General features: G+C 35.4%; 1 non-coding gene across 1 annotated transcript; it reads left to right on the forward strand.

Annotated features, from left to right (window-relative positions):
• The first annotated feature begins 4,152 nt into the window (after positions 1-4,152).
• On the forward strand, positions 4,153-4,212 carry LOC115833433. The gene has a single exon (XR_004028863.1). It is a non-coding gene; the product is annotated as a U7 small nuclear RNA (small nuclear RNA).
• The last annotated feature ends 9,339 nt before the right edge of the window (positions 4,213-13,551 follow it).

The raw sequence follows: 13,551 nt of genomic DNA on the forward strand, positions 1-13,551 counted from the left end.
ATATGGCTTTATTTATGTTGTTGCTTGAATTATTTTGGATTTAACCACATTGATCTTTTTCAGTTGGCTCCTGTGTCCATTTGCATATCTTTATCAATGTGTGACGGCGTGTGTGTGTGTGCGCGCGCGTGAGCGTATGTGTGTGTTTGCACACTTCTTTACCTTCTGGCACCAAAAGATTCTGCAGGCTCATATTGTACATTTTATATCCCAGCCCTACAATACACCATTTTTCCAAGGGGCCCTGTTTTCTTTTACTGGAGAATGTTACTAGATGTCAATTTCTGTATGCTAGATATACTCACTGCTATTGGGTATCATTGCTTCTAGGCCCTCTTAGTGGACAGATCAAGGAAATGTATATTTTTTACATTAATTCATGCATATATGTATACTTATAAAGATATCTATATGTAATTGCCTGGATCTATATTAAGCTAGGTATGACTGCACAATGATGTCTCCAACTCTAATCCATTACCACATACATAATTCTAGCCTTCTCCCTTTGCTGATCTGTAACCAACAAAGAGAAATTTGGTACCTACCATCTGCCATTTATTCACTGATGCTAAATTCCAGTGTACATGAATGTAGTTTCAGAATTGTTAGCCTATTTCCCCATGAGACAACTTTATTAACTAGACTACAGTGCCTTTGTGCAATTTCTTGTCTGCAGTTTTATTGACTCCACTCTTTTGCAAAGTTACCTAGATTACCACTCTACCCTGCTCCTTCAGCGAAGTTGTATCATACAGTTGTAATAAATTTAGATTATAGTCTCACAGTCTGCATTCCATCCTGGAATTCCCCAGTCTTTTAAATAATTTTTAAAATTTTATACATTACAGTTTAATATTTGTGCGGTAAAGTTCTGAGTTTTCAAAAAGGCATACTATCATTCATCCACTGTTAAAGTTCCATATGTAATAGTTTAAATGCCTACAAAATGCCTGTGATTCACTTATTCAACCCTCCCCACACTGAACCCAGGGCAACCACTGGTTCGTTTACCATCTCTGGAATATAGCTTTTCCCCAAATGTCATATAAATGGAATTATATAGTATGTAACATTTTCACATTGTCTTCTTTTACTTGGCAATGTGCACTTAAGATTCATCCATGTTTCTGTGTATTGTGTACCTTGATAGATCCTTTCTTTCTATTGCTGAATAGTAGTTCATTATCTAGACATATGAAATCATTTACCAATTAACCTACTGAAGGATATCTTGGTTGACTCCAGTTTTTGGAGATTTTTAATATATTTGGTATAAGCATTTGTGTGAAGGTGTTTATGTGGACATACGTTTTCAAATAAGCTGGGTAAATATCTAGGAGCATGATTTGTTGGCTTGTATGGTAAAACTGTTTAGCTTTGTCAGAAATTTCTACACTGTTTAAATAACAGTAGCTGTGTCATTCAATTTTGCATTCTTAACAGCAAATAGTGAGATTTCCTTATTTGGTTTTGTTTTCTTGGGAGTTTTTTTAATTTTTTTTTCACGTCCTTAAGTACTTTGTATATTAATTTTTTGGAGTGTAGACTTACAGTTTTATACTGCTTCAAGGCTGTTTTTCAGAGTGGTCTTCAGTTGATATGAATAAAACGTAATGTTCTGATATCATAAATGTTTTCCTATGAACATTACTTTCCTCCTGTTCATTTTTATGGCATTGGAGTAATTCATAGGAGTCCAAGTTTAATGGTGCCTTTACTGCCAATTTATCAAAGTCCAGGTTTTTTGGTGGTGTTTCATTTTATCGAGTTTGTTTTCTTTATTTTGGATGTAAGGGAAGGGTTACAAATTTTTGACTTTATATTTAACTTTTATTTTGCAGGACTTTAAATTTTCTATTTTTTCTACTTTCTCCCTTCACTGTCCAATTCCCATAGACTGCCTCCTCCTTCTTTCAGCCTTTATTCTCCTTCAGAAACTAAAGGCTTGTAAAATTGTCCCTTTAACGTATCTCAAAATAATAAGAGCTATCTATGACAAACCCACAGCCAATATCATACTGAATGGCCAAAAACTGGAAGCATTCCCTTTGGAAACTGGCACAAGACAGGGATGCCCTCTCTCACCACTCCTATTCAACATAGTGCTGGAAGTTCTGGCCAGGGCAATCAGGCAGGCCAAGGAAATAAAGGGTATTAAATTAAGAAAAGAGGAAGTCAAATTGTCCCTGTTTGCAGATGACATGATTGTATATCTAGAAAACCCCATCGTCTCAGCCCAAAATCTCCTTAAGCTGACAGGCAACTTCAGCAAACTCTCAGGATACAAAATCAATGTACAAAAATCAGAAGCATTCTCGTACACCAATCACAGAGAAACAGAGAGCCAAATCATGAGTGAACTGCCATTCACAATTGCTTCAAAGAGAATAAAATACCTAGGAATCCAACTTACAAGGGATGTGAAGGACCTCTTCAAGGAGAACTACAGACCACTACTCAATGAAATAAAAGAGGATACAAACAAATGGAAGAACATTCCATGCTCATGGGTTGGAAGAATCAATATCGTGAAAATGGCCATACTGCCCAAGGTAATTTATAGATTCAATGCCATCCCCATCAAGCTACCAATGACTTTCTTCACAGAATTGGAAAAAACTACTTTAAAGTTAATATGGAACCAAAAAAGAGCCGACATCGCCAAGTCAATCCTAAGCCAAAAGAACAAAGCTGGAGGCATCATGCTACCTGACTTCAAACTATACTACAAGGCTACAGTAACCAAAACAGCATGGTACTGGTACCAAAACAGAGACATAGATCAATGGAACAGAACAGAGCCCTCAGAAATAATGCCGCATATCTACAACTATCTGATCTTTGACAAACCTGACAAAAACAAGCAATGGGGAAAGGATTCCCTATTTAATAAATGGTGCTGGGAAAACTGGCTAGCCATATGTAGAAAGCTGAAACTGGATCCCTTCCTTACAAGTTATACAAAAATTCATTCAAGATAGATTTAAGACTTAAATGTTAGACCTAAAACCATAAAAAACCCTAGAAGAAAGCCAAGGCAATACCATTCAGGACATAGGCGTAGGCAAGGACTTCATGTCTAAAACACCAAAAGCAATAGTAACAAAAGCCAGAATTGACAAATGGTATCTAATTAAGTTAAAGAGCTTCTGCACAGCAAAAGAAACTACCATCAGAGTGAACAGGCAACCTACAGAATGGGAGAAAATTTTTGCAACCTACTCATCTGACAAAGGGCTAATAACCAGAATCTACAATGAACTCAAACATATTTACAAGAAAAAAACAACCCCATCAAAAAGTGGGCAAAGGACATGAACAGACACTTCTCAAAAGAAGACATTTATGCAGCCAAAAAAACCCAGGAAAAAATGCTCATCATCACTGGCCATCAGAGAAATGCAAATCAAAACCACAGTGAGATACCATCTCACACCAGTTAGAATGGCCATCATTAAAAAGTCAGGAAACAACAGGTGCTGGAGAGGATGTGGAGAAATAGGAACACTTTTACACTGTTGGTGGGACTGTCAACTAGTTCAACCATTGTGGAAGTCAGTGTGGCGATTCCTCAGGGATCTAGAACTAGAAATACCATTTGACCCAGCCATCCCATTACTGGGTATATACCCAAAGGACTATAAATCATGCTGCTATAAAGACACATGCACACGTATGTTTGTTGCGGCACTATTCACAATAGCAAAGACTTGGAACCAACCCAAATGTCCAACAACGATAGACTGGATTAAGAAAATGTGGCACCTATACACCATAGAATACTATGCAGCCATAAAAAATGATGAGTTCATGTCCTTTGTAGGGACATGGATGAAACTGGAAAACATCATTCTCACTAAACTATCGCAAGGACAATAAACTAAACACCGCATGTTCTCACTCATAGGTGGGAATTGAACAATGAGAACTCATGGACACAGGAAAGGGAACATCACACTCTGGGGACTGTTGTGGGTTGGGGGGAGGGGGGAGGGACAGCATTAGGAGATATGCCTAATGCTAAATGACGAGTTAATGGGTGCAGCAAACCAACACGGCACGTGGATACATATGTAACAAACCTGCACATTGTGCACATGTACCCTAAAACCTAAAGTATAATAATAATAAAAAAAAGAATCATGGTAACAGTGTTACAGATCTTTCAGAATTTGTTTAGCAGGTTTTCTGGTTTTCACAGGAAAATAAAATAAAAACAATAATTGTAAAAAAAAATATTGTCCCTTTAAATTTCATATAGCCCTATAAATTCTTTCTGGACCTTTAAATCAAGCTTATTTGGAAATTCCTTATCTGAAGTCCTGAAACAGGAGATGCTAAAAGAAATAAAAAGTTTTTTACTAGGGTAACTCATCCCAATGTCCACCGATAGACAGCAGAGCTCTGGCAGGGCTTTGATAACACTATCTGCAGAGCTGGTGCCCTCAAGAGATGGACTCCAGAGCCCCACTCCCTCCCATTTCAGGGTAAGGATGAGAAAACAAGTTTTTCTCCTCTCACAACTTCCCCCTCCCCTTTACCAATCCTCCCTTAGTAAATTCATAATTGTTCTGCAAGGTTTTGTACGTTCCTCTTTTTCCTTCTGTGCAGCAAGGTCACAAGATATGCTTAAGTTGTGAAACCTGTCACTATTTGATTGACTGCCTTTGTTCTGCTTCTGTAAGCCTACTTGTCCAGCCTCACAGGTTTTTCGCCCTCAGTTTCATGCCACAACATTCAAACCATCCAATCCCCTTTCAGATGTATGTAGAAAAGTCAAGCCCTGTCTTTGTTCGGGGCTGAGCCTTTGGATGCTAATCTGCTGAGCTGGTGTGCACCTTAATAAATTCCTCCTGTTCTACCCATTGACCTTTCCAGTCCCATAATTCCTGCAACATTTCATCCTCTGATCTGCCTGGACACATTCCCACTACATTTCGATTTAGGGTTGGGTTAATCTTTTGGGTACACATTGCAAATCACCCTTGTTCCCCATTGTTAGCCTCAGTCTTCTTCAGTTTTCCGAAGGTTGTAGTTGCTCATCACAAAGCTCTGGAGCAGGGCAGAGGTTAGGGGCATGAAAGTTAGAAATTCTGTGCTCTCAGTTATTTGTTCCAGCGTTTGTTGTCTTGAAACAATGCTGAGGTGTGGTTTTTGTGTACAATGTTTATAGTTTTAAAATTATTTCACATAGTTTGGAAAGGAAATTTTGAGAACTGGTAACTATACATTCTTTTCAGCTATCCAGAAGTTCCAGCTTTCTTTCTTTAATATTCATTACAGAATACTGCATTTTTCAGAGATAATTATAAGATAAAGGGAGTATTTTGGTAGTTGTGAGTACAAGCTTTGGATTCAAACCTGAGTTGTAGTTTTGGCTTTTCAACTTTTCTTGGGCAAATTGTTTAACCTGTTTCAATCTCAGTGTACTTGTCCAAATATGGATATAGTAAAATGTTTTTTATAATGTTATTGTGAAAATTAAATTAGAAAACAATATGAGAAGTACCAAATGCATCAAATCTCAATAGCAAAGCATCAGCGTAACACAACGATTATAGTGTGTTTGCATTTCTTCTATTTTGGGATTGTTTCTGTATGAAAAAATTCACTCACAAGCTCCATTTGGTAAATTCAGTCATCAGTACAATATACTAGAGTCCAACCTGCATGTTGCATTGTAGACAGAAAACACTATAGACTTGTATCCCATAAAAACTTGGCATTTAAATTTAATTTTATAGACTAAAAAGGCAAAATAATAGTAATAATCTTCTATTGCCATGAGAAGTAAAATGTGGCAAGGCAAAATTTTTTCTAGTAGATGCTTAACTGGAAAAATATGAATAGATTATTGAGATAAACCATTTATTATTAATTTTCATTCTATGCTTTTGCAATTAACATTAACAGAAAAATTGATCAAGAGAATATATTAGAACCTCTTATTTGATTAATTTTCTGGGAATTAAATGCTATAATTTTTACAAAGTGTTCATTAACTCATTTCCTGTGCATAGATACATTTATTCCTACTTTTTTCCTCTAGATTATTTGAAATTATCATCATTTTGCTCAACTGCTTTTATTTAAATTATTCTTTTACTTATGTAGTAAGGAAATAAGGAAGAAATATTCTAGTTCTACAATTCTGCTTTTGATTCACTAGTATTTTATCCATTAAAATATTTGTCATCACAAATCCAATATTTTAATTAATATAGCAGAATTTTAAATTTATCTATTGTTGGTTTCATGAATATTTACTTTGGGCAAAATTGATAATGTAGGTCAGTTAAATTGTTTATAGATAGAAAACCAGATGAAGAAAAAATTTAAAACTAGCTTTTTTTTTTTGAGGTGGAGTCTTGCTCTGTCACCCAGGCTGGAGTGCAGTGGCACATCTTGGCTCACTGCAACCTCTGCCTCCCAGGTTCACATGATTCTCCTGCCTCAGCCTCCTGAATAGGTGGGATTACAGGCACCCACGACCATACGACCACGCCCGGCTAATTTTTGTACTTTTAGTAGAGGTGGGGTTTTGCCATGTTGGTCAGGCTGGTCTTGAACTCCTGATCTCAGGTGATCCACCTGCCTCAGCCTCCCAAAGTGCTAGGATTACAGATGTGAGCCACCGTGCCTGGCCTAAACCATCTTTCAAACAGTCAACCTTTTTGTTAAATTTCCAAATATTTCGATCATTCTAAATAACATTTGAATTGAAATATCTATCTATTATCTATCTATATCTCTATCTATCTATCTATCTATCTATCTGTTCTGTTTCTCTAGAGAGCCCTAATACAGATATTATATAATGATAAAAGGTCAATTCACAAGGTAGATATAACAATTATGTATCTACACTGAATCCCAGGGCATCCATATACCTGAAGCAAGGATTCACAGAATTGAAGGGAGAAATAGACACTGGCACAGTAATGGTAGGATATTTTGATACCTTACTTTCAATAACAGATCAAAAAAACAGACACGACATCAGTAAGGAAAAGAGGATCTTAACACTATAGACCAGTTGGATCTAACAGACATAAAGAACACGCCATCCAACAGCAGCAGAAAACACATTCTTCTCAAGTGTGCACGGAACATTCCCAAGGATAAATCACAAATAAAGTCACAAAACAAATCTTAACAAATTAACAAGATTAAAATCATACCAACTATTTATTTCTGAATACATTGGAATGAAACTAAAAATCCATAGTAGTAGAAAAGCTAAAAAATTTACCACTATGTGGAAATAACACTTTTTTTTTTTTTTTTGGAGACAGAGTCTCGCTCTGTCACCCAGGCTGGAGTGCAGTGGCATAATCTCAGCTCTCTGCAACTTCCGCCTCCCGGGTTCAAGCGATTCTCCTGCCTCAGCCTCTTGAGTAGCTGGAATTACAGGCACCTGCAACCATATCCAGCTAATTTTTGTATTTTTTAGTAGAGACAGGGTTTCACCATGTTGCCCAGGCTGGTCTTGAACTCCTGACTTCAGGTGATCCACCTGCCTCAGCCTCCCAAAATATTGAGATTGCAGGCATGAGCCACCACGCCTGGCCCAATAACACATTCTTGAACAACCAATGGGTTAAACAAGAAATCACAGGGAACTTAGAAAATATCTTGAGACAAATGAAAACAAAAACACATATACAACAACTTAGGTAATGCAGCAAAAACAGTACTAACAAGGAAGTTTACAGCAGTTAAATGCCTACTTTCGGGAAAAAAAAGGGAGCTCTCAAATCAATCTAACCTTACATCTCAAGGAACTAGGAAAATAAGAACAAATGAATCGAAGTTAGCAGAAGGATGGAAATGATAAAGATTAGGGAAGAAATAAATGAAATAAAAATAGAAAAACAATAATAACAATACTAAGAGTTGGTTTTTAGAAAAAAATGAACATAATGGACAAGTCCTTAGGTAAATTAACTATGAAAAAAGAAAGCTCAAGGAAACAATTTCAGAAATGAAAGAAGAGACATTAAAACTGATGTCATAGAAATGAAAAGGATTATAAGAAACTACTATGAACAATTACACTCTGACACACAGGTAACTCAAAATAAATAAATTCCTAGAAACATACAACCTATCAAGATTAAAAAAGGAAGAAGTAGAAAATTTAAACAGACCTATATGTAGTAAGGTTTAATCAATAATCGAAAACTTCCCAACAAAGAAAATATTTAAAGAACTGACATAATTCCTTCTCAAACTCTGCCAAATAGTGAAGAGGAGGGAACACTTCCATACTCATTCTATGAGGTCAGCATTGCTATGACACCAAAGCGAGAAACACGACCCTACAAGAAAAGAAAACTACAGGTCAATATTCCTGATGAAGGTCGATGCAAAAATCCTTAACAAAATACTAGCAAACTGAATTTAATAGCACATTAAAGGGATTATACACCATGACTAAACAGGATTAATCACTAGAATGCAAGGATGAATCCACGTTAAAAAAAAATCAATGCAACACGCTACATTAACAGAACAAAGCGTAAAGTCACATGATCATCTCAACAGATACAAAAAAAAATTTGGCAAAATTTAACCCCTTTCCATGTTAAAAAAAATTCAACGAACTAGGAATACAAGGAAATTTCCAACATAATAGTGACCATTTATGAAAAGCCTACAGCTAATATTACAGTCATAAAGACTGAAAACTTTTCATACAAGATCAGGAAAAACTAAAGATGCTCACTCTCACCACTTCTTATCAACATAGTACTGGAAGTTTTAGCCAAGCAATTAAGCCAGTGAAAGACATACAAGGCATCCAAATCAGAAAAAGAACGAGTGAAATTGTCTCTGTTTGCAGATGACGTGATCTTAGGTATAGACAACCCTAAAGACTATATAAACAAAAAATTATTAGAAAAAAATATGAATTCAGAAAAGGTGCAAGATACAAAATCAACACACAAAAATCAGCAGTGTTTCTGTATGCTAACAATAAATGATCTGAAAAGAAAATTAAGAAAAAAATATATTTACAATAGTACCCAAAAGAACAATATATGTAGGAATAAACCAAGAAAGCAAAAAATCTATCCACAGAAAATTAAAAAATGTTGAATGAAATTAAAGAAGACACAGATAATGGAAAAACATCCTATGTTCAAGAATTAGAAGACTCAATACTATCAAAATATCCAGTGTATCCAAGTGATCTACAGACTCATGACAATCCCCATAAAAAACCCAATGGCATTTTTCTCAGAAATAGAACAAAAATCTAAAAACTAATATATAATCTCAATGGACACAGAAAAGCCAAAAAATTCCTGAAAAGGAAGAACAAAACCAGAGGCCTTTCATTTCCTGATTTCAAAACACATTATAAAGTTACAGTAATCAAATCAATGTATTATTGACATAAAAACAGAAATGTAAACCAATGGAACAAAACAGAGAACAGAGAAATAAACCTTCATATATTTGGTCCACTAATCATCAACAAGGGCTCCAAGACTACACAATGGAGGAAAAATCATGTTTTCAACCAATAGTGCTTGGAAAATCTGGAAATCTACATGAAAAAGTTGAAATTGAACCTTTATTGTATACAGACATATAAATTAATTCAAAATGGATTAAAAGCCTGAACATAAGACCCGAAACTATAAAATCCCTAAAGGAAAACCTTGAGAGAATTCTTCATGACATCAGACTGGGCAATTATTTATTTGGATAAAATGCCATAAGCACAGTTAACAAAAGCAAAAATAGATAAACAGGACTGCATCAAACTTAAAATTATTTGCAGCACAGGAAACAATCCAGAGTGAAAAAGCAAACTACAGAATGGGAGAAAATATTATCATCTAATAAGGGGTTAAAATCCAAGACATACAAAGAACTCTTACAACTCAATAACAACAACAAAATGAAACCTACTTAATAAACAGGCAAATAAACTGAATAAGAGTATATGTTTCTCCAAAGAAGACATACAAATGGCTAACAGGTATGTGAAAAAAGATGTTCAAGATAATTAATTATCAGAGAAATGCAAATAAAGACCACATGAGATATTACTTTACACCCATTAGGATACACACTATCAAAAAGTAGGAAATAACAAGTGCTAGTGAGGATGTGAAGAAACTAGAACCCTTGTGCATTGTTGGAATTATAAAATGGTGCAGCCACTATGAAAAACAGTTGTAGTTTCCTCAAAAAATTAAAAGTAGAACTACCATATGACCCAGCAATTCCACTAGTAGATATACATTCAAAAAATTAAAAACAGGATCTCAAAGAGAGATATTTCTACACCCATGTTTATTGCGACATTTTTTACAATAGTCAAGATGTGAAAGCCACTTGACTGTCCATCAACAGATGAATTATTAAAGAAAACGTGGTATATACACACAACCAACTGTTATTCAGCCCTAGAAAAGAGGAAATCCTGTCATATGCTATAGCATGGATGAACCATAAAGACATTAAAAGTGAAATAAGCCAATCACAAAATAATACTGCATGATTCCACTTGATACTGCATGAGTTATCGAAAGTAATCAAAATCTTAGAAACAGGAAGTAGAATGGTGATTGCCAGGAGTTGGGAGAAAGGGGAAACAGAGTTGTTTTTCAATGGGTAAAGAGTTTCAGTCATGCAAGATGAGAAAATTCTAGAGAGATCTTGTACAAGAATGTGCATGTAGTTAATAATACCATAACGTATGGTTTAAAATTGTTAAGGTAAATTTATGTTAATACCTTTTATCACAACACAAAAACACAAGGCAAATATTCAAAATCTGTGACATAATTAACTTTACCCTTTACCAGAAGTCTTTCTGTGATGACACTGGAATGCATGTATGTTGTTATGTTGTGGAATCGGGCACTGGTTGATCTATTGCCCCCCCCTCCAGGATTGTTTTGTCAGTGCTCTGGGCTGGGAACATCCCCTTCTGTGGAGATTGGATGCCTAAGCTGTCCTGAGCTGTCCCAGGCTCCAGATTCTTCTTCCTTATTAGGAGAAATCTTTCCCTGTTCTGAGTACACAGTGAACTTCCTTGTACTGCTTAAGCATGTGCATCTTATGGCACCTGGCCAGCCTGACTAGTGTATCTGCCCTCAATAGCGAGAGAATGAGTCTTCACCTGTAGCAAGAGGAGAGGTGTGCTGTCCATCACTCTGTGCCACCTACTGGGAGGAACGTTCCACCCATGGGAGCCCGACATACACTAAATACACTGATCTTGCTATACCTTTTTTCTTTTCTGGTGGTTGGCATGGCTATGATCTTTCCATCTTCCATATGGTGGAAATCCTCACTAAAGATTGGTTGCTGGAACTTCCTATTTGATAATATCAATAACTAAAAAGGATGTACTGAGTTTGGATGTATAAAATTAAAAAGCGAAGTGTGTATATGTATTTGAAAACATTTATTTTGATTCTATGCTGAATCTCAACTAAGTTCTTAGGTCATCTTCTTAAGACTAGCTTCTGAAATACTGGTTTGTTAGAATGTATTTTTCCAAGTATTTTTAATGTAAAGGGAAATTGGCAGGAGAACCAACACACGATACATGTTCTCTTCCGCTCTATGAGGTAGTAATATGGGAAGGAACATAATGCTTTGTGAGAAGATGTGTTTAAAGAGGTAAATGCACACTGTGTACTTGATTTACATTCCCTTATCTACTAGGGAGAACATGGATATTGTGAAATGTAGTCCTTAATGGCTTGTGCATAAACAAAGTCTTTTCCCTTTATAAATCATAAAGATATGAAATTCAACAGTGAAATAATTCAGGATTATAATCAGCCAGGTCCATCTGTACTCTTCCTCAGGCAGTCTTTACTTCTATGACTGATACAGTTTATTGCAAAATTTAGTTTCTCATTTTTCATTGATGTGTAGTCTATTTGCTTTTCACTTTATTTCAGATTTATTGATGTATATTTACAAATAAAATTGCATATATTTAAAGTGTATAACATGATGATTAGCTGCGGCAGTATACACTAAATGTGTTGCTTTTCCACTTCCCATTCTAACATAATGAGTTTGATGCAATAGTCATCACAATTATTATTTCTGTATTAAATGCTTTTGCAACTACCATTTAACAGTCATCACGTGGCCTCATTTTCTTTCTTTTTTGTAGAAACGTTATTCTCCCATATACTCTTGCTTATTTATTTATATATTTAATTTTATTTCCTCTCTCTCCTTATGAAATTCTCATGATAGCAAGTGCCTTATGTCTTGTTCAGTGTGTCATATATCATAGCTATTGAATAAACATTTGTTGAATTAATTTTTTTAATTAATTATTTGCTGCAAATTATTCATTGATTGAAAGTATTCATCCCCTTATTTGGCACTATTGTATGAAGCATTTTGAAAGCACCTTCAATTTTAAATTTGCGGTTACAGTATGAACTAAGACATAGAGAGCTTATTTTCTACTCTGGAGTACTGAGAATTTAAACGTGGAAACTAAAAAGAATGGATGCATGTGCAAGAATGAACTGAAGGAATTGACAGGTCTGAGTAGTTTAATAAGGGGTGAACAGGATGAATTAGTTTTCCATTCTTATCCGAGGGAGTTAGTATGTTAAGGGAAAAGTAAGGAAACTAGGTAACGGAATGACATTCACAGAAACGTTCAATAGACAATTTACATCAGGGAACTTGAGCGCTGATGCTACGATAGGTTAAGCCTAAAAATCTAGAGAAGGTGATTGAAGGTATAAGATAGAATTCACCAGAGTAATTAGTTTAGAACAGTAATTGCAGGGTCAGGAAGTGAACCTTACTAAATGCTTACATTTGAAAAAATTTGGAGGAAAGCTAAAAACAATAGAGACAAAGAAATGGTAATTAGAAAAGTAGAAGATGGAGCTGAATAATAAAATATCTTCGAAACCAAAAGAGTAAAAGTGCTCCAAGCCAGCCTTGAGAGACCAGTTAATGGTGTCAAATGCTACAGAAAAACTGAGATAGAATACCAAAAAATTGACTAGATTTTGTACTTATGACATTAATTACCTTCAACAAAGCAGTTTTGGGGAATTGGGAGGCTAGAAAAAAAGATGATTTTATGAAATTAAAGAGTGAAAGAGCTGTGGCTTAATGAAGATAAGTAATATAATTAATTCCTATAAGAAATAGATATTCACCAAACCATTCATTCAACAAGTACCTGATCGCCCACTATGTGCCATGCAGAGTACTACATGCTGGGCACATGTGATGCCTACACTCAGATGGAGACACATATTTTAATCAAATATTTATACATATCAACTAATGTGAATTATAAAACTCTGATAGGTGGTATGGGTGAGGAGTATTTGGTTCCAAAGAATGTCAGGTATGAAGATTCGAACTAGGCTTGGAATGATACTATGAGAAAGTAGTAACAGTCTTCAGGGCAGTGTAGAGTATGAGGATGAAAGAGGAAACAGCAATACCAAATGATTTTATTTAATTTTTAAATAAATATTGGAGACAATTATGCATATTTAAAGGCAGAAGAAAAGGAGCTATGGT

This window comes from Nomascus leucogenys, chromosome X (assembly GCF_006542625.1).
Source record: "Nomascus leucogenys isolate Asia chromosome X, Asia_NLE_v1, whole genome shotgun sequence".
NCBI classification, from domain to species: domain Eukaryota; kingdom Metazoa; phylum Chordata; class Mammalia; order Primates; family Hylobatidae; genus Nomascus; species Nomascus leucogenys.